General features: G+C 38.9%; 1 long non-coding RNA gene across 1 annotated transcript in view; it reads right to left on the bottom strand.

Annotated features, from left to right (window-relative positions):
- Positions 1-22,407, bottom strand: part of LOC116156390 (uncharacterized) — a 188,383-nt gene that overhangs the window by 58,332 nt on the left and 107,644 nt on the right. The window contains exon 8 of the long non-coding RNA XR_010383203.1: positions 406-538. This is a non-coding gene — a long non-coding RNA (uncharacterized LOC116156390). The remainder of the gene's footprint in view (positions 1-405; positions 539-22,407) is intronic.

Raw genomic sequence — 22,407 nt, forward strand, 5'->3', positions numbered from 1 at the left:
TCAGGTGAGAAGATGCTTGTGTATGTGTGTAAATAAGAGATCAATGAAATTTCACCCCAATAATATGAGTTCTGCTTAGAATGATGACAGTAGCTATTGAGAGCCTAATATATGTCAGACAATCTTTAAATACAATAACACATTCATTGTGTACAAAAACCCTATGGCTTAACTGTTATTTCCATTTTTTAAGATTAATTAGCCGACATTCAGAGATGTCTAAAAACTTGCTTAAGTACACATTGTAAGTGGCAGAGCTGAGATTCAAACCCCAAACTCTCTGACTAGTAAATTGGTATCCTTCCCACGTATCATGCTCAACGCAAGAGGCACCTACGCGTGGTGATTCTTAACAGTGTCAAAACATCTTTTTCTTTGGGGATGCCACTTGCCTGTAATTATTACCTGTAGAGTCTTCCTTTGAGCCTTAAGGCCAGATGAAGGCTTTGTTTGCGTAGAGCAATAAAATAGTACAATCTCAGCTTCCAGATTGGGCACCATTTCCTGGGAAGTCAGTAACTGGACAGAAGTGAGTCACCTTGAATAAAAAAGGAAAAGAGCGAAACAAATGAGAGGGTGTTTAATGCTTTTTCTTTCTTTCTTTTTTAAAATGCAACTAATGAAGCAGTTTGAATTCTGAGAAGAAAGGAACAGATAAAAATGTTACTTCACTTTGCAAACTGTGTTGAATTAATAACACAAATTTTTATCTTCGGGCAGTAATGAATGAGCACTATGGAAGAGCTGCAGGTGGAAGAGGTTGAGAAGGAGCCTGTGTTTTGATATGGGAGCCAAGGTGGTTGACTGGGGAGAACAGAGGCCATGTAAGAGAAACATTAGTTTCTAGCCACTCCCTTTTCTATGCACACTGGATAATTATAAAGTCAAATGCCAAAACAGAAAAGTCATTTAACTATCTGGCTTTTTGGTTCAAGTGCTGTTATACTCAAACGCAGGCAAAATAGCAAACACCAGGTCTGCTGAGAAGAGCATCTAACATCTACATTTTTTTGTTGTACGATGTGCTAGGTATAGTGGTGAACCAAAGCATCATGGCTCCCACCTTCATGGAGCTTATAGTCTAGATGTAAAAAGACTTAATAATTTCATATGACAGTAGGTGAGGTCTTTTAAAGAGACATCACAGTCGAAGAAAATTCAGCAGCTCAGTGGGAGAAAAATTGCAGGGAGTGTTCACAGGAACTGTGGGAAGACAAGATAATGGAGAGGAAAAATAAGGGCTCCCATCAAAGTTTTCAACTAGTTAAAGGTAATGACATCAGTAGGAGACCACACTGCTCCAACTGGGGCTATTCGTGTTATTAAACAATAAGGAATGCCTGGGCATTAAATGCTCTGACTAGAATGGACACTGCAGGGGTTTAATGCAAACTACCTTTTATTCACTGGTGACTTGAGACTACAGAACTCTAGCAGCCACTCACATCCACTTTCTGAGAGAGACTTTCATTACAATTAAAAAATACTTTATTTATGTATCTTATTGAAGTTAAATTAACATAACATAAAATAAACCATTTTAAAGAGAACATTTCAGTGGCATTTAGTATATACAGAATGTTGTGCAACTACCACCTCTAGTTCCATAATATTCTCATCACTCTAAAAGGGAACCCCAGACATTTTAAGTAATTGTTCTTCATTCTTCCTTCCCACTGCCTCTGGTAACTACCAATCTTTGTCCTGTCTCTAGGATTTATCTGTTCCGGATATTGATTATAAATGGAATCATACAATATATATAATCTTTTGTGTCTGGCTTTTTTTCACTTAGCACAATGTTTTTGAGGTTCATCCATGTTGTAGCATAAATCAATACTTCATTTCTTTTTATGGCTGAGTAATAGTCCATTTAATGTATATGCCGCATATTAATGGATTTATCCATTAATAGACATTTGGGTTATTTCTGCCTTTCAGGTACTATAACAGTGCTTCTATGAACATGGGTCCATTTGGGCTGCTGTAACAAAATACCACAGACTGGGTAGCTTACAAACAACAGAAATTTATTGCTCTCATTTCTGGAGGCTGGAAGGCTGGGCTCAGGGTGCCAGCATGGTTTGGGTGAGGGCCCCTTCTGGGTCAGAGAAGTAGAAGGGGCCAGGGATCTCTGTGGAATCTCTTTTATAATAATCCTAATCTCATTCATGAGGGTTCCACCCTCATGTCCTAATCACCTCTTAAAAGTCCCACCTTCTAACATCATCACATTGGGTGTGAGGATTCCAACTTGTGATTACAGGAGGACACAAACATTCAGATCATACCGTGTGTGTACCTGTACTTATTTGAATACCTATTTTCAATTCTTTTGAGTATATACCTAGGAGTAGAATTACTGGGTCATTTGATAATTCTATGTTTAACTTTTTGAGGAGCCACCAAACTGTTTTCTATAGTGGCTGAACCATGTTACATTCTCACCAAAAATGTATAAGGGTTCCAGTTTCTTCACTTACTTGCCAATGTTTGTTATTTTTTGTTTTTTTAAAAAAATCTTATAGCCACCCTAATGGATATGAAGTGGTACTTTGTTTTCTATTTTCATTTTCCTAATAATAAGTATCTTTTTGTGTGATTGTTGACCATCTGTATATCTTCTTAGGAGAAATGAGAAATGTCTATTCAAGTTCTTTGCCCACTTTTTAATTGGGTTGTTTTATTGTTGTTGTTGTTGTTGAGTTGGCATACTAATTTTTGGGCCATGTAATTCAGCTGTTCCAGGATGCAAATCCAACACCCACAGCAGTCTTAGAGGTGGAGTGTGGGCAGGGAGAAGAGAAGGCAAAGCACACAGGAGAGGTGGAACTTGGGGTGCAGCTGAAAGGGTGCTAATACACAGCTTTATCTTCCTCAATAACTCAGAGGTCTGATAACTCAGAAGAGGAAGTGACAGCTTTGGGATGGTACTTTGATGGAGATGCATTTCTAGAATGTGTGACCTCAGCTTTATTCTCAATGCCATTGTCTAGCTCAATAATAAAGAGCTACCATTTTTTAGTGTACTTCACACACATTATCTTTTTTTAAATTGAAGTATAGTTGGTTTACAATGTTGTGTTAATTTCTGGTGTACAGCATAGTGATTCGGTTATACATATATATATGTGTGTGTGTGTGTGTGTATTCCTTTTCATATTCTTTTTCATTATAGGCTATTACAAGGTATAGAATATAGTTCCCTGTGCTATGCCGTAGGATCTTGTTGTTTATCTACACACGCATTACCTTACTTAAACTTTGTAGCCATGCTTGGTTGGTTCTATTATCCTAATTTTACAGATCTGAAGAACTGAGGCTTGGGGAGATTGAGTAACTGGTTCAAGATCACAACTTGAAGGAGGCTGAATGAGTAGGGATTCCGTTCTCACAGATTTATGCCCTTTTCCCGCTTGTCCATGGATGGTTTTCACTCGTGTGTCTCATTGCTCTAGTCTCCTAACCTTTCTCCATTTCTTCAGTATTACCTTCCTTAATCAGTCTCCACAATGCTGACATTGAGGGTTTTTCTAAAATGGAAATCTTATGATGTCACATCCTTGCTTAAAGTTTTTTTAATAGCTTGTCATCCTTCAAGATCCGCTGGTTTTCCTTTCAGGTTATCATCTCTTGCTTTCCTTGTCTGTACCCTACCTTAAAATCATGACACATTACCCTCAATTTCTGGAACCTATCAAGCTGTTTTTATAACCATAGAGTTCTTTCTTCCTGGAATGCACTAAAGACTCCCCTCCCCACTAGTACTACCGTATGAACTTTCCCCTAGGCCATAAAATGCACAAACATTGGCAAATGAGGTAATCAGGGGAAGGAAAGAGAGGAAGCTGTCATTATTTACATACCCCACCTTAACTACCTGGAATATCTAAGAGAATCAACTGGAAAACTAACAAGATGGCTTAGTAATCAGATAGAAGATTTAAAAAAAAAATCAATATACCTCGCAATCACCAGCAGTAACCAATTAGAAAATGTTATGACAAAAAGGATCTGATACACAGTAGCACCAAAAATGATAAAACACCTAGAAACAAACTAATAAAAATATGTAAATCCATATTTTAAAAAAGTGCTAAGCTGTTATTGAAGGATAGAAATATTACACCTGAATTCATGAAAATAGACTCCATATTTCTAAACAGAAAGTTTAACTGGGCAGTTCTGAGCCCAGGGTTGAGTGCATGAGTCTGAATGTCATCTCTGCCAATTCCTCCCTGGGTCATCTCAGGAAAGTTACTTCATTCCTCTAAGGCTTAGCTTCCTTGTTTGTAAAAGGAGAGTAATATTAGTTAGTTCATGTATCAAGTAGGATAATTAAATAAAACGATCGGACTAAATAAAATGATTTGTTCAGAGCACTCAGTACAGTGCCAGGCACATAGTAAATACTTAATAGGTTATTCAGTATACTAAAGATGCCAATTATCCTTAAGATCATCTGTGCATTTAATGCAATTCCAATTTGGCATTTGTTTCTGTGTGTGATTTGTAATTTTATTGAGAGCTCATCTTTAGAGGGCATTTTGGTTGATTTTATATGTCTGGATTCGTGTCTTTTGAGTTGTGGCTATTTCCCAGTACAGGTGTTCTGCTTTTCTTTTTGCCTTTTCCATCCCCATATATGTATGTCTCTCTCTCTCCCCCCCAATTTTTTCCTTCTTTCTTTCTTTTGTTCTTTACTTTCTTTTTCTTTCTTCCTTCTTTATTGCCTCAGGTTCACCAAGATATTCTCCTATATGTGAAATCGTAGAGGTTTTATTGTTTTATCTTTCACACTTAGATTTCTAATTCATCTGGAAATAATTTTGGGTTATGATGGGATTTGGGTCAAGTTTTATTTGTTTTTTCCATATAGATGTCCAGTTGACCCAGAACTTTTTCTTGGAAAGACTGTTCTCTCTTCACTGCTCTACATTGCTGTCGATCATATATCCATAAATTTATTTCTGGACTCTCCATTCTGTTCCATTGGTCAATTTGCTATTTTTATGCCAATACTGTATTATCTTAAAGCTAAATCTTGATATCTGATAGATTGTCTTCCCATCTTGTTCTTCTTCAAGACTATTTTGGCTATTTCTGGCCTTTTTCTTTTCCATATAATTTTAGAATTGGCTTGTTAGTTTCCATATAAAAAAGCCTGCTGGGATTTTGGAATGGAATTGCACAGTCTCTAGATTAATGTGAAAAAAACTGACATCTTTACAACATTAAATTTTCTGATCCTTGAACTTGGTACACTCCTCCACTTATTTAGATCTACTTTACATTCCTTCAGCAATGTTTTGCAGTTTCCTGTGTGGAGATTTTTATGCTGATTTCTTGCCCTGGGGTTCCTGCACACCTACATTTGGTGCAGGCTTGACATCTCAACTTTACAAGGTGATATTTTTTCTTCCAAGAGTGTCCCTGGGCTGTGGTGAGTTTACTCATGATGGCTCTGGAGTGGTGGACTCTGTGTTTCTAATACTTTTTCATTGGTGACCAATTGACAATTTCAGCTTCTTACAGGAGCTCAGTTCTTGTAGGACTCAGGTCTCACCTCCTGCTCCTGCCTGCATGAAAACCTCAGGCCTCAGATGCTGGGCGTCTACTTCTAACCAAGACTAATACCCCATTCTGGTTTTGCAATTCTTGTGTCTCTCACACCTGTGAGTTTCCTTTCCCTTCCAGCTTACCTATGTATCTGAAACATTATTTGAGAAATTCTACTGTTTCGAGTGGGAGAAGAAGGATTCAATCAGGCTTAGAATGCCATGTTTCTGGAAGGCTCCTGCAGTACTACTTGTAACCTTGAACAAGGGTCCACTAATGTAGTAGTTAAATAAGTGAATGAGGGAGAGCTAACTATAGAAAGTATGGAAAGGTTTCTAAGTCATATTATTAAATGAAAAGGAAAATTTCACAATAATATACACTGTTTAAAGTAATTATAAATATATGCAAAGCAACTCCCCCTTTAAAATATTTACAGCAATAGATTTGGAAATCAACACACAAAACTGTTCAGTGGTTACCTCTAACATGAGACTGGGGGGGTAGATGAAGAACGGAGTCTCTTGTGGAATTTTCCATCTTCTTATGTTATTATGTGATTTATTTGATTCATTATTTGATTACAAGCAATATAGCTTCTATTGTATAATTTAGCAGTCAGTCATTTCCCCTCCCCCAGCTCAGGCCCCAGACCCTTGACAGCCTTCACAGCCTTGCCCTCTGCTCCCCTCTCACCAATCATCTGTGCTCCAGTCCCCTGGCTCTCTGTCCCCTGAGAGTGCCACTCTCCTCACCTGAGGGCCTTTGCATTTCCTGTTCTCTCTGCACTGTTCTTCCCTCACTTCTTTGCCTAGGTCACCATGACTCATCCTTTGGTGGCTCTTAATTTCTACAGCATGTCCTCAGTGCAGCCTTCCCTGAACTTCAGACCAAGTAATGTTTCCTATCATACACTCTTCTAATATCTTATATTTCTCTTTTGCAACATTTACCACCATTTAATTAAATAATTAATTAGGAAAGTCACTGTATTAACGCCAGACAACTTGAGGAGAACATGAGCTTTGTTCTGTCAGGAACTAAGGCTGTCTCCTTTGCTGACTGATTCCCAGCAGAACACCTTGGACGTAACAGGTCCTTGATACACACTCATTAAAGGAATCAATGAGTAAGTGAATGAGATTTTGGGAACTCAAGCATAGTTTCTGATTCCTCTGAGTCTCTTCATGGAAACTTATGGATCTGAGGCTCCCACATTGGGAAGTATTAATTCCTTTTCTGTTGCTGTTTGGGACCGATTTGTGCACTGCAGGCACTGTCGCTCTTCAGTCCTTTACACTCAGAGTGTAAAGGTGCCTCCTCTACAATTTCCAGAGCCTGTAACTCTGTGATGGTCCTCGGCCATGAACAAAGGAGGCACCTAATAGACCTCTAAGGATTTCATTAGGAAAGGTAATTACTTCCTGAGCTGAGTACTGCCTCGGAGACTCTCCCTTTATCCCCAGGAACCACTTTCTCTATGCTTGTCTCCAGGCTCCCACCATCCGACATCTTTTTCAGATACAAGCTGGTCTCTTGCCGTCTCACTGGAGTTTCTCCTTTGGACAATTTCCTGTCCATGAAGCCTCATGAGATTATGCTGAAATTTTATTCCCAGTGTTAGCAGTAGTGAAACTAACTAAATTGAACTCTAGAGAATGTGCTTTAATACACAAGAACACAGCTAAGTAATTGCTATGTTGAGCAGAGGAGGGAATCAGTCACTATAAAACTCACGCTGTAGGACAACTCATTTCCAAGCAAGATCATAATGAGAGTCATCTAAACAGAATTAAACTTTTATGACTTTTTAAAAGGATCCATTCATCCATCAGACTAAGAGAAACATTTTATTTCACTTAACTGAAAGGTCAGAACTTTCTGATGTCCCTGATATAGGAGCAATATGTTATGCACATGCTCATCAGAACTTAATGGAAGACTTCCGTTATAAAGAAGTTCAGCCATGTTGAAACTCCTGCTGGATGATCCCCAGTGGAAAACTTTTCTTGCTACTCACTCTATAATAGGATATTATGGCTACTCACACAATTCGTTCCAATGATTTCTAAAAAGGAGAGGCCGCTAGTTTGGATGTTCCATTTACTGCCCATCAAAGGGCAATTTTCAAATGAACGTCACCCTCAAGGAAGCAGGACTCATCCATTCTCACAGAAATGTGATGGTAATTGGACTTTACATATGTTTCCCTTTTTGAGATACAGACCACAGAATTTGCTTATGACTATCTTTAGCACAAACAGGAAACTTACGATGACACTCAAATGGAGGGGAATAGAGTTAAAATGTTATAAAACTCATGGGAAATCTGTTCCAAATGATCTAGGGGCTTTAAAAAGTCCATTTTAAAACATGAGAATGATGCAGCATAGTTGTTTTTTTCAGAAGCAGGGAGGTGCACTGCCAAACACACTTTCTGGCCCTGTGATCAGCTGCTCATTTCTTGTCAGAAAAATAGCTGGGTGGGACCACGGCTACAGTTTCTGGCTGCGGAAAAAATGTTTCTCTGTGAGAACTTACAAGTCTGTCTGTCTTAAAGGTCAAACCAGGAATGCTGGCTCCTTAGCAGCACTCTAACCCTAACCTTAACCTCAATGCTAACTTAGGTTTTTAAACAAGACCATTTATATGAGTAATTCAAGGAGACAGTGTTCAAGGGTATTCAGATCACCCCTTAAGAGGGCACCAAACATACTTCACCACTCTTAGTTCCTCTATGGGTCATGTGTGCACCATAGGGTATGCCCATTAGTCAGAATAGTCTAGGTTACACTGAGGCAACAAAAAAGCCTAAAATTAGCTGGCATTGGTTTAGGGATTGCTGCTGGATGGTTTTATGAGGCAGGAAAAATGTTTCTCTTTCTCTCTGACCTGGAGACAGACAATGGCGGATGATGGCTCCATCCATCACCGGGTTCCTGGAGTGAAGAGATGAGCAGCTTGGCTCCAGTAGACGTGCAATGCAGATAAGCTTCTGTGATTACCCACCCCCAAGATTTAGCAGCATAACTGACTAATACCACATGTATCGCAGCTTTACAGATGAACAAATGCACGCTTATGCAGGTTAAATAGATGGCCTGGGACTCTGGTCAAGGGCCAGGGAAACCATGTCTAAGCTCTATTAACATAGCAGGCTGACTCACTTATGTCCGGCAGAGCCATGAAAGACCATTACTTTTTCCATCAACTACTGAGTCTTCAGTCTGATGAGGCCATTCAGATCCCATGTGACCCTGAGAATGAACTTGGTCTTTTGCAAAGAGAGCAATGTAACATTTTTTTGGTTTAGCACTGCAGGTAGGGTGACCAACCATCCCTGTTTGCCCGGGACTGGGAGATTTCCCAGGACATAGGAGTCTCAGTGGTAAAACCAGGAAAGTCCCAGGTAACTGGGATGAGTTGGTCACCCTAATTGCTGAGGTCATATCTCCTAGCAACACTTACGAATTATGCAGCGTAAACTCCCACTGCACCTTTTAATTCTTTCCACCATAGTATTCATTATGTTGTGTTGTACATGACTCAGACTGTGCAGTGTTTATCTGCCCACCAAACCCTGGGCTCCTGAGACCAAGGACTGTTTCTTTTCCACTTTATATTCGTAATACCTTCTATGGTGCCTGCCACTTCAAAAGAGTACAATAAATATTTACTGAATGGATGAATGAATGCTGTTTCTCTGTTGTTTTCATTCCAAAAACTGGTGTCGTGCAACTGACTTTTTCTCTTTGGGGATCAATTTTGCCTAGATATTAGTTTAACTACAAAGAAAGGTAGGACTCTTTCCTGACTGTAGCTCTAAGCTTGCATAAAGCTTTCAGTGTGACCTGTAGTGTAAAATTACATAAACCCAGCACTGAGCTTCAGAATAAACTGATTCCTTATTAGACTGACTGAATAATTGAATCTCCTTGTTTGGCATTTGTTTAAAGACAGAAGGTCATGGGACAAATGGTGGGTATTTGAGGCTGTGGAAACAGATGTTATAAATTTGGTTTAGCTGTTTCTGGTAACTGGGCCTATTGTGACTGAAGACCCAAGCTTCCCAAGTCTGCCCTCCACCCTTGGGAATGCAGAGCAACATGCCCTCCAAGCCAGAGGCAGGAGGAAAATCTCTGCGGGAATGCCTCACTGACGGATTGCATTCATGCCCAGTTAAGGACAGCAAACAGTGGACTGAGAAAATCACTGTGGAGAACTAGATCCAGGTCTCATTCAGTTGAATTATTTTCATAACAGGTCCAAGAAGTGTACTGAGAAAGAGTTTGGTAGCTCTTGACTCCACTTATAGACTAAATCCTCAGACATCTTTGTTTTCATTAATCACTGATAGTGAGTCTCTCCTAAGTGACTAAGCTCTTCTGAGAAGTGACAAATTCCAGAAAGAAGCCATGTGGAGTACTGGGAAGATCACTGAACTTGTATTGAGAGGACTTAAAAAAAAAAACTCACCCTCAGTTTCCTCATCTGTAAAATGGGTTTAATAACATCTACTTTTTTTACCTTATAAGATAGCTTGTGGTGGGTCAAAGGAGATGAAGTCAGTGAAAAAAGTCTAAAGATTATAAAATACAGAATGAATAAAAGATATATATTTTCTACCTCTATGATTCACCTGATCCTTTCCATCCTATAATAAAACTTACTTAAGTTTGCCTTTTGCTTTAAGACTTGCTTTTGTAAGTTAATTAGACTTCAATTAAAAAAATAAGAAAACCTTCCTTTATTTATCCCAATATTTTCCTCATCAGGAAGAAAATACTCTGGCCTTGTATGTGCATTCTCTTCATAACAGAGGCAGACACAGCTACCATGATCTTAATTTTCCATATAAGTACTAGTTCATAGTAGTTCATGTCCAAGATCATGCAGCTAACCTTCAGTTTAAACTCAAGGGTGCCTATCTCTTTGCCCATGAAATTTCCATAACACTGTTCTACTTTCCAAGTTTTAAAGGGTTTCCCTCCATTTAAAAAAATATCTTGGATTTGGTGTACAAGTTCACCTTGGGCTGTATCACAATATTATTTTCTAGATTTTGATCATATTTCCTCATCTTTTGTCACTCCTGAACTGAAATGTCCTCCTCTTTATTGTGTCCTCCTCCTTATCCTCTCCAATTCCTGAATCTTTGTGCTTGCTTTTATTTGGACTTTTCTTGAGATATAATAGCTAAAGCTGCATGTAATATTCCAGGTGCAGGCCCCCCTGAGTTGGGTACCAGGACAGGATAATGTTTCCAGATGTATTGCCCATACTCATGAAACCCAGATTATCATTAGCTGTTTGGGCTGAAGTAGGGCAGTTCCAGTGGAACATCCTCCAGCAATAGCCAGCAACCACATGGCCAGGCGTCAAGGAACACAATGTCTTGAGGTCTCTAAAATCCTTTCATCTATTTATTCAACAAGTTTTTTTTTTTTAAAAAGCATTGAACCTGTGCCAAATTCTGATCTATTCACTGTGAATAGGATAGAGACTGAAATGCCCCAAGTCTTTGTCTTGATGGACCATATCGAGTAGTGTGGAGAGATGGCTGAAAAATACAAAAATGTATAATACAATAGGTGGTAAGTGCTATGTAGAAAAATGAAGTTGGGTGGGGGGACTAAGGGAAGACTGGGCAGAGGCCATGCCTTTTTACACAGAATGGTCAGTGACATCACTGATAATATGACATCTGAGCAGAAACTTGAAGGCAGTAAAGGTTACCTCAGGGAAGAACATTCCAGCCAGAGAGAACAGCAAGTACAAAGGTCATGGAGAAGCAAAGTGCCATGTTTGAGGTATGTCAGTGTAGTTGGAGCTAAGTGAGAGTGGAAGGCACTGGGGAGATGAGATAAGGTCAGAGCTTCAAGGTCAAGGAAGGGCAGATCATGCATGGTCGGTCTTATAAATTATGCTGAAGGACTTGGGATTTTATTTTGAGAAAAGAACTGGCCTGATTAGACATGTTAAGAAACTCACTCTGTCTACTCTGAGGAGAATAGACTATGGGAAATGAATGGTGGAGGTGAGGAGGCCAGTTAACCAGCTATTGTAATCATCCAGGCAGGGGATGATGATGGCTTGGATCAGGATGATGGTGGATATCATTGAATCCTGGGTAGAAATTGGATATGAAAGAGGAATCAATGATGATTCCAAGGTTTTCAGCTTGAGAAATTGTAAAAACTGCTTGAATGGAGTTGCCTTTTAATGAGATGAGAAATACCATGGGAGGCATGTTTCGTGTGTGTACATGTTTGTAGCTGGTGGTAGGGAATGAGGAGTTCTATTTTGTATATTTTAAGTTTGAGATACTTTCAAGTAAAGATTTCAAGGAGCCAGCTAGACATGAGAATGAAGTGTTCAGAGGAGAGGTTGGGGCTGGAGTTAGAAGTTTGAGGCTAACTGAGATCACCTAGATAGATAAATAAATCAATAAGAAAGAGGTCCGAGCACTCAACTTTGAAGGATTTCAACATACCATTTAGAGCTTAGAGAGATAGATGGACTCAGGAGAAGGGAGCAGTCACTTTAAAGCTGTTTTGGTGACTGTGTGGCAGCAGTCACTATAAGCACTGGGTTTATTATATATTGGAGATCTGCTCCCAAAGTGGGAGGCCACCAGGGAATATTTATGCTTGTGCATGTGGCTGCTACACAGGATCATTGTGATAAAGCACACAAAAAAAGACTCTTTTCTTATCATTAAAAAATCTGAGGGACATTGGCCAAAAATTAGGTCGAATTTCTTTAGAAGTAGGGAAGTTTGCTTAACTAAGAGGAATCAAAGAGATCATATATTACTGATAATATAAGCATATACATAATATGACAGAAACAAGGAACTATTGATATGATGGATATACAAACCACTAGCACATGCATTTATAAATTCCCAATACCAGATATACTAGAAGGCATATTAATAGAATCATCTATACACTACATATAAATAAAGTTTGGGCTTTGGAATCCTTTTTTTCTGATTGCAACTGGTGTTCTGTCTTCCAGGTCACCCCATAAAAAGCTTGTTGAACCCATGATGTATCTCAGGTGTGGATCTACTTGTTCAATTTTCAGTTTTCAACCATGTTAAGAGTTTTCTTCAATTGCAATTCTGGACAGTGGCAACTACCTCATCTGATAGATAATCAAAGCCATCTGTGCAAGAGGGGTGAAATATTAATAGATTAAAAAAATTCTGCATTTATCTTGTGGATCTCTGCACCCTTGCCCCCAACCCTGTCACCATCCCATCTCTAATTTGGCCAGCTAGAGGTAGGTCTCGCTCCCTAGGGGAGGTGGAGCCAGAAAACAAAGGTATCCAATTTTTGGTTAAGCTAGAAACGTCTTGATCTTTGTATTCAAATGGAAAGATTTAAAAGAACAATAGTAGAAATAAGGCTTCTTTGGGCAGGGTCATAGAAAGGAGAATGAGAAAAGAAATGGGTGGCTGGGACACTGATGAGATGCTGAGAAGCAGCCCTAACCTGCATCCTACCTCATTATTTCCAAAGATGTGAGGGGGGTAAAATGTTGCAACTTCTCCAAACATCACATGTATTTAAGCCCCATCCTCTAAGTCCTAGAAAAAGCCCACTGTTTCCTCTGACTTAGTTTCAGAGGAGGGACTCTGGGACAGGTCTGCCACCAATGGGACCACTAGGGATGTTCAGTGCTAGGTGCTAGGGAGGGGGTGGGGGCCTTAGTGGAAAAAGCACCGAGACTTTGAGCCTTCTCTGTGGAGCAGTGTCTTTAGATGAATGCTCCTCTCACCATGTGGCAGGGGAGAATGCTTCTCTCTCCATGAGGCTGGCCCTGTTTGGGAGAGGTTGCTGCCCTTGGCAGGCCTAGCAAGGCCTCTTTGTGAATGTCTTCATCTTTATCCTTTCATACTTTTTCTTGGAGAGCCTTCTTTGTGCCCACAAATGTAGATTTAATATCCATTTCTTTGTCTTCCAATGCTATCTCTGTTATAGCATTTACCTTACTGCACTATAATTACTTATCTGTCTCCTCTATGAGACTGCAAGCCTTTTGAGAACAAAGACCAAGTTATAATCGTCTTTATATTTCTCAACACCCAGGATGGTGCCTGGGTCATGGTAGGCAATCAATAATGATTTGTTACATTATAAAGGAAACAAATACAGTCACTCTCTATGCCATGAGTATTCTGTTCCCTGGTGTGAGTAACTGCAGTAGGTAGAGGAGAGTGACTTAGCCTAAGAAATAAAACACTTTCTGCTCAGCAGATGTTAAATAACAATAACTGTAACCACCTAAAGCATATCTTCTCATCCTTATTTTTTTTTCCTTCAAGTAACAGATTGAGGCCCATTTTCTCTGGAAAGCCTTTGCTGATTATCCTTACAATCTGCTAGCCAGTCTCTTCCTCCCTAATACACTTCCGTTATCACTTTGAGTGTAGCCATAAATACATATTCCTAGCTTTTACAGTCAGCCCCCCCTTTTTTGCCACAGTGTATTCTTAGAAATCATGTCTTTCATAAAATGGAACATTTTTCCTCTAAAGACAATGCTGTAGTTAAAGGCTGACCAAGGGCTCAGTATCAAATAAAATACAGTCATGATCAATAACATGTCAAAAAGACAAAGCTACAACTATACTCCTTAAAATAATTTAACAGAGTAAAATCATGCCCTAAATCCTTTCAATAAATACAGATTGATTATCCAAGGATACATGGATTATGTAAAATCATAAAACTAAACCCACCTCTATCATAAATTTCCCCCTAAACTAATATACACATTAAAATAAATATTTTCAACACATAGAGGAACAACCATTTGTTCTGCTCTTAAATTATAAATGGAATATTGGAGGATTATTTAGATAGTTTTAGATCTCTTTTAATACAAGTCAGCAAGTTAGAAGTTATGCCCCTTTGCACTTCATAGATTGTCCTCTCCAAGGCAGAGCTTTCCAAGCCATTTGATTGATCCTGTAGTTGCACCCAAGGTAGTCGGCTCAAGAAATGTTTCTTGCAGTTTATGCCAATGGTAATGCTTCTTTCCTCCTTGGAAAAGCTGACCCAATAATTCTAATCTTCCTCCTCTCCTTTTCTCTTTCTTTATATAGAGCTAAAGACATAGTTGCTCAGTAGAAGACCCAAACAGAGCCAGGGAGAGATATGGAATGGCCTTAAATCACTTGAGTGCCTGTTCCTTCTGTGAGTGATTCTTCCTTGATTTAATTTTTATTATAAAGGCAATTACAATTGCTGATCATGAGCAAATTTAGAAAAAAAAAAAGAGCTTCAAAACATTTATGACATGATTTCTAAGAGGTTTGGTTATCTTCTATCAAAGTTCAATAAACCAATCAACATTTATTAAAGGCCTACTGTGTGCCAGGCCTGATGTAGGGCTCAGGGGGAGGCTGAGATGAAGGCGACACAGCTTGGCCTTCAAGGAATCCAGGTGAAATTGGGTGTTAAGAAAGCAGCACTGAAGCCTAGTCATAGGAACTTCTATTAGATGATAGCAGAGTTGGGGGACACTCCCTGGGGTATTTTGGTCATGTGACCAATGGGTTGTGATTGATGCTGATCACATTTGGTAAGAGGAAGAACATTTAGGAACTGTTTAACAAGAAACCTGTGTGTTTTCTAGTGAGATTTGAGGATTGAAATTAGCTTCATGTTTAATTAAGAAAAATCTCATAATCCCACTGAAAACATAAATATGATTAGTATAATGTTTGGCAAAGGCTGATATTACAGGCAGTAGGGAATTCAATTAAGAAAATACAAGGGTGAGATAATAATGTTGAGAAAATGATCCCTGTAGCTTTGTAGTATGAAACATATTGAGTAATTGTTCAAAGAGAAACCAAATTGCATGACCTAGCCTGGATTTATGTGGTTTAGCTGTTATTTGTCTCAAAATTTTTATGTCTTTTCAGGAGACAACAAGTGCCACACTTCAATGAAAATAATATGTCCATGTGCGTGGTAGTGCTTGGGAAAAATGAGTAGCATGAGAGATAAGAGTATTTCCAAATAATCTATCTAAAAACAAGACATGCAAGCAAAAAATTAGGCAATGCAATTCAGATGTTGGCAATTATATCTATTTTGTTTGTCTGGAAGGCTGTTGCTATGAGGCAGACTTATCCACCTTTTTTGACTTACAAAATAATTCTTGAGTGACTTTTCATAAGTATGATCCACTTAGGAAAAAAAACCCCAAGGTTTTCTTTTTTCTCAGGGGCTACACAATCCTGTTTTAGGAACCATTACTCTGAACTTCTTTTATATATATTTTGCATAAAATGCATTTCTAAAAATAAAGTATGACCTCAGTGGAAAATTAAGCAAAACCATAAGTTGTCTCCACAAGTATAATGCTCTAGAAGTCAAAATAATAATAAGTACAAACAACCAAGAAGGAGGCCTGAGAGCTAGCACCCCTCATGTCTCCATTGTAATCCCTTCCTCCCTGCTCCACTGTCCTGTATCTCCTCCTTTCTTCAGCCTCCATGAGGTCTCCCTGGTTATTTGGACTGGTCAGACCTCTCCCTTACCATACCCCCTTTAGTAGCTCCCTTTTGTACTCAGAAGAAGGCCAAATGCTCTAGCATAGCACAGAGACCTCTATAATCTGGCTTTTGAAATTCATCTTCCACCATTACCCAGCATGTACCCTATGTTCTCACCTCATTGTACTCTCACAGAGCACACTTTACTTCTATCTTCACACTTTGCATATAACATAACTTATACCTGGAAAGCAGTTCAAATATCACCTCTTCTGTGAGATGCTTTCCAATTACTCCAGGAAAAGGAGTGGTTCTTCTCAGTGTAAGGGATTTCTATTATAGCACTTGTCAAAATGCATCATTGTTATTTGTAAAAATGGAACTCTTTTTATGCCTCAATTGCTAACAGTAACCCAAAGTTTGAGTTGGAAAAAGTAGATGCCAAGTACTAGCATATTTCAAAGTGGGATGCTAGACCACATAGGCTGGGCTTGCAAAAAAGATGCTTTAAAGCTGATTTTGTGAACTCATTATCTACTTCAAGATATCAGAGAGTAGCAGAGCCAGAGGGAGAGAGGTGATTTCTTCCAAGAGCATTGACAACGTGTGCTGTGTGGTTTCTCCACCAGCCAACAGGAAGGGAATGGAGGACTCCCCTTGCTATGCAAGTCAAACAAGAAGGCTTCAACAGTACCCAGGACATATTTCACAGAACTAGAAAAAATCATAATAAAATTCATATGGAACCATCAAAGACCTAGAATTGCCAAAGCATTACTGAAGAGAAAGAAAGAGGCTGGAGGAATAACTCTCCCAGACTTCAGACAATACTATAGAGCTACAGTCATCAAGACAGCATGGTATTGGTACCAAAACAGACATATAGACCAATGGAACAGAATAGAGAGCCCAGAAATGAACTCACAAACTTTTGGTCAACTCATCTTTGACAAAGGAGGCAAGAATATACATTGGAATAAAGACAGTCTCTTCAGCAAATGGTGTTGGGAAAACTGGACAGCGGCATGTAAAACAATGAAGCTAGAACACTCCCTTACACCATATACAAAAATCAACTCAAAATGGATTAAAGACTTAAACATAAGACAAGATACAATAAACCTCCTAGAGGAAAACATAGGCAAAACATTATCTGACATACATTTAAAAAATTTTCTCCTAGAAGAAATAAAAGCAAGAATAAACAAATGGGACCTAATGAAACTTACAAGCTTCTGCACAGCAAAGGAAACCAGAAATAAAACAAGAAGAAAACCTACGGAATGGGAGAAAATTTTTGCAAGTGAAACCGACAAAGGCTTGATCTCCAGAATATATAAGCAGCTCATACGACTCAATAAGAAAAAAATAAACAACCCAATCCAAAAATGGGCAGAAGACCTAAACAAGCAATTCTCCAAGGAAGACATACAAATGATCAAAAAGCACATGAAAAAATGCTCAATATCACTAATTATCAGAGAAATGCAAATCAAAACTACAATGAGGTATCACCTCATACCAGTCAGAATGGCCGTCATTCAAAAATCCACAAATGACAAATGCTGGAGAGGCTGTGGAGAAAGGGGAACCCTCCTACACTGCTGGTGGGAATGCAGTTTGGTGCAGCCACTATGGAAAACAGTGTGGAGATTCCTCAAAAGACTAGGAATAGACTTATCATATGACCCAGGAATCCCACTCCTGGGCTTGTATCCAGAAGGAAATCTACTTCAGGATGACACCTGCACCCCAATGTTCATAGCAGCACTATTTACAATAGCCAAAACATGGAAACAGCCTAAATGTCCATCAACAGCTGACTGGATAAAGAAGGTGTGGTATATTTATACAATGGAATACTACTCAGCCATAAAAACCGACAACATAATGCCATTTGCAGCAACATGGATGCTCCTGGAGAATGTCATTCTAAGTGAAGTAAGCCAGAAAGAGAAAGAAAAATACCATGAGATCGCTCATATGTGGAATCTAAAAAAACAAAAACAAAAACAAAGCGTAAATAAAGGACAGAAATAGACTCACAGACAGAGAATACAGACTTGTGGTTACCAGGGGGGTGGAGGGTGGGAACGGATAGACTGGGATTTCAAAATTGTAGAATAGACTACACTGTATTGCACAGGGAAATATACACAAAATGTTATGATAACTCACAGAGAAAAAATGTGACAATGAGTGTGTATATGTCCATGAATAACTGAAAAATTGTGCTGAACACTGGAATTTGACACAACATTGTAAAATGATTATAAATCAATAAAAAATGTTAAAAAAAAAAAGGCTTCAACAGAACCGTTCAAGAGAAAAACAGAAATCCCATGGGATTTGAGAGCAAAGGGATAGTCACTGGTTCTGTGCTGAGAATACTGAGGACAAGAGCCTGGGGCTGGAGCTATCTGCCTGCTGTCAGAGCAGCAAGAGACAGGTCTTCATGGGGAATAAGCTATACATTCATCCACGATGACTGGCAAGAGCAGGTGTTTCTCATTGACCAGACATGGGACTCATAGGAGCAAAACAGCCTGGAGCTATTTTTGAATCATGCCTGAGAAGGTGGCCAGATGAGAGCTGGGACTCTGGTAGAGGAGGTGTGACTCTGGATGGTCAGAGGCCAAGGAGAGGAATCAGAGGTCAGAAGAGAGGCATTGCACATGTCTAGGGGATTATTCAGAAGGTTCCAATGGGGGTACCTCTGAGGATCCCACAAAAGCACTCTATCATAGGAACAGTCAACACAGAACACTCCAAGGCCAGAGAGCACCACCTCAGATGACAGGAGTCCTGAAGTGGTAAGAAACCTCCCACTTGTTTTTCTGCTAGGTTGGGGAAGTGCAGTTGCCCTGCTCCTCTGGATAAAGTTCTGGCTGGGGGACAAAGTGCTTTTATATTGACATTCAACCAAATCTTCTGTTTTCAGGTCCCCTGAACTTCCACTTTCAGACTGGAACCTCTCATTACTAAGTCTTTCTGGGGTTCTATGGCACTGACCAGCTTACTTCTGGGCTTGTCCCAGAGCTTTTTCAGTTTCTTGGATTTGCTAAGTCAATTATCACCGACTTTCCAGCTTCCATTATTTTGTTACTTTTGCATCCTCTTTGTCCTTGTGTATTTATGCCTTAAATAAAAATCGCTTTACCATCACTTGGGCAGAGAGCAGGGGAGACTGGGAGAAATCTACCATAAATATGAATGTTCAATTTGCCATATGTAACTTGAAGTATTTGTAACTTTTATAATAAGGACAAAGAATTGTGATTGTAAAAAAGAATTGTGTTGGAGGTATAAAATGTACATGTCCATATGTTTATACATATAAGGTTAATAATGCAAAGCAACGCATGCTATTTTGCAAAATAAACCATAGAGACAATGTATACTTCAGAGTTTTGATAAAGTAGCAATCACTAGGGGTTGAGGTTATCAGAGAGGGCTTCATGGCAGAGGTGGACATTTTCCTGGACTCTGAATAATGGGTAGAATTTGCATTTCTTAAGGGAGTAGGCCTCAATTTAATTCATTTCTTATTAACAATCATGTGTAAATCAGTATATTATCTACTGTAGTAGCCATTGCTTTGGGCTTCTCAACATGTTTTTTCCTTTTTACCCCTCATTTTGATAAGAGATGGATTTTCACTTAGAGAGAATGAAGCCAGTGCAACAGACAGAAGCAGAGCCTGGAGAGAGAACTGTTGATGAGACTTGAGCCTGATCCAGCTACACCTAAAGCCAAAATGCTCTTGACTTCCAAGTTGCAAGAGCCAATAAATCCCCACCCCCAACCTCGACCCCTGCATCATTTTTTTCTAAGTTAGTTTTAGCTGGGTTTCAGTCACTTGCATCAGAAAGAGTCCCAACTAATACGACAGGCTTAGGAGATGGTATTTAATTGAATTTTAGAAGCACACTATGTGGGTAGAATTAGACCTCAATTTATAGTCTAACATGAGATTATAATTTGCAGGTTGTTTCTCATTAAGCTTATTGGTGGTAAATAATTCTTATCCTTTGGCTCAAGGCAGTACGGAACAGACTGGTGTCTGCATTTTCCCTCTGGAGCTTGTTATTTTCTCATAACAGATGAATTATTTGTAAGCAAAAATTAAAGATAAAAATCAATTCCCATCATCTTAAAAAAATGTGATGAGCATGTCCCTAGAGTTATGAGGACTGCAGAGTAATTCATCTATAGAGGCTGCTGGAAAGCAGAGCCTACCAAGCTCCCAGAATTCACTGTTAAGGGAACTGATGATTTTATGCTTGCAGATTAGAAGTTTTGCCACAGTAGCCAGGTCAAAGATAGCAAATCTCTAGGTCACCTGGCAAATTACTTAGCAGCAGCTAACTAAATACCAGCTAGTTAATAAATATGTACACGCTATGGGTCTACTATTGTTTTCTGTGATTTTTATGTATTACCACAAACCTAATTAGGTACTGATATTGTTATCATTCCCATTTTCCAGATAAGAAGAATTAAGGCACAAACTGTGTAAGCTAGGAGAGGCAGCCAGGCAATCTGATACCGGTGTAACATGCTCTCAATCACTTTCTACACTGCTCTAGGGTGCTAGTCAACTTACAAAAGAACCTTGTATTGTAGCAGCAAGTCTAAGGTCTCCACTGACAAAGCAACGAAATTGGAATCTGAAGCAAGAGAAAAAGTTACCCAGATAATCAGGAAAAGGGGAAAAAAGTTAATTTCTCCACAAAATGCACTGCTTCATTTGCTTTAGTGGTGGTGGATTTTTCCAGTGAGATTTTATTTTTTTTAATTTTTAAAAATTTTCAATGTTTTATTGAAGTATAGTTGATTTACAATGTTGTGTTAATTTCTGGTATATAGCATAGTGATTCAGTTACGTGTGTGTGTGTGTGTGTATGTGTGTATATATATATATACATATATACATATATATATATACATATATATATATATATTCCTTTTCATATTCTTTTTCAAAATAGGCTATTGCAAGGTATTGAATACAGTTCCCCTGTGCTATACAGTATGACACTGTTGCTTATCTATTTTATATATAGTGGTTAGAATCTGCTAATCCTGAACTCCCAATTTATCCCTCCACCTCTTCCACTTTCCCTCCTGGTAACCATAAGTTTGTTTTCTATGTCAGTGAATCTGTTTCTGCTTTGTGAATAAGTTCATTTGTGTCATTTTTTTTTAGATTCCATATATAAGTGATATCATATGGTATTTTTCTTTTTTTTTCTGCCTTACTTCACTTAGTACGACAATCTCCAGGTCTGTCCACATTGCTGCAAATGGCATCATTTTATTCTTTTATTCTTTTTTATGGCTGAGTAGTATTCCTATATACTCAGTATTCCTATATATGTGTGTATGTGTGTGTATACATACATACACCACCACAACTTCTTTATCCAATCATCTGTCAATGGACATTTAGGTTGCTTTCACAGCTTGGCTATTATAAATAGTACTGCTATGAATATTAGGGTGCATGTATATTTTCAAATGGCAGAGCTTTCTTCAGATATATGCTCAGGAGTGGGATTGCTGTATCATATGGTAAGTCTATTTTCAGTTTTTAAAGGAATCTCCATACTATTCTCCATAATGGCTGCACCAAACTACATTCCCACCAACAGCATAGGAGGATTCCCTTTTTTCCACAGCCTCTCCAGCATTTATCGTTTGTGGACTTTTTAATGATGGCCATTCTGATTGGTGTGAGGTGATACCTCATTGTAGTTTTGATTTTCATTTCTCTGATAATTAGCGATATTGAGCATTTTTTCATGTGCCTATTGGCCATTTGTGTGTCTTCACTGAAGAATTGCTTGTTTAGGTCTTTTGCCCATTTTTGGATTGAGTAGTTTGTTTTTCTTTGTTATTGAGTTGTATGAGCTGTTTGTATATTCTGGAAATTAAGCCCTTGTCAGTTGCATCATTTGCATTGGCCTACAAGATCAAGACCCTCCAATACCTCTCTGAGCCTCTCTGAGCCTCTCTCTCACAGCTGTCTCCCTGGTTCACTCTGCTCCACCTGTACTGGCCTCCTTGCTGGTCCATGAATATCCCAGGGCTGTTTGCCTTAGTACTGGCTGTTCCCTCTGTCTCAAATGCTTTCCCCCTACATAGCTCCCTGACTCTTTCAAGACTTAGCTCAAATGTTCCCTTCTCATGAGGCCTTCGTTTAAATATATTACCAGTCTCTCTTCCTCTGCTCTAATTTTTTTAATCCACAGCACTTATTAATTTCTAACATTCTATTTAACTAACTTTTTTATTATGTTTGTTGTCTCTCTGTCCCAGGAATGTAT

This window comes from Camelus dromedarius, chromosome 11, assembly GCF_036321535.1.
Source record: "Camelus dromedarius isolate mCamDro1 chromosome 11, mCamDro1.pat, whole genome shotgun sequence".
Classification (NCBI taxonomy): domain Eukaryota; kingdom Metazoa; phylum Chordata; class Mammalia; order Artiodactyla; family Camelidae; genus Camelus; species Camelus dromedarius.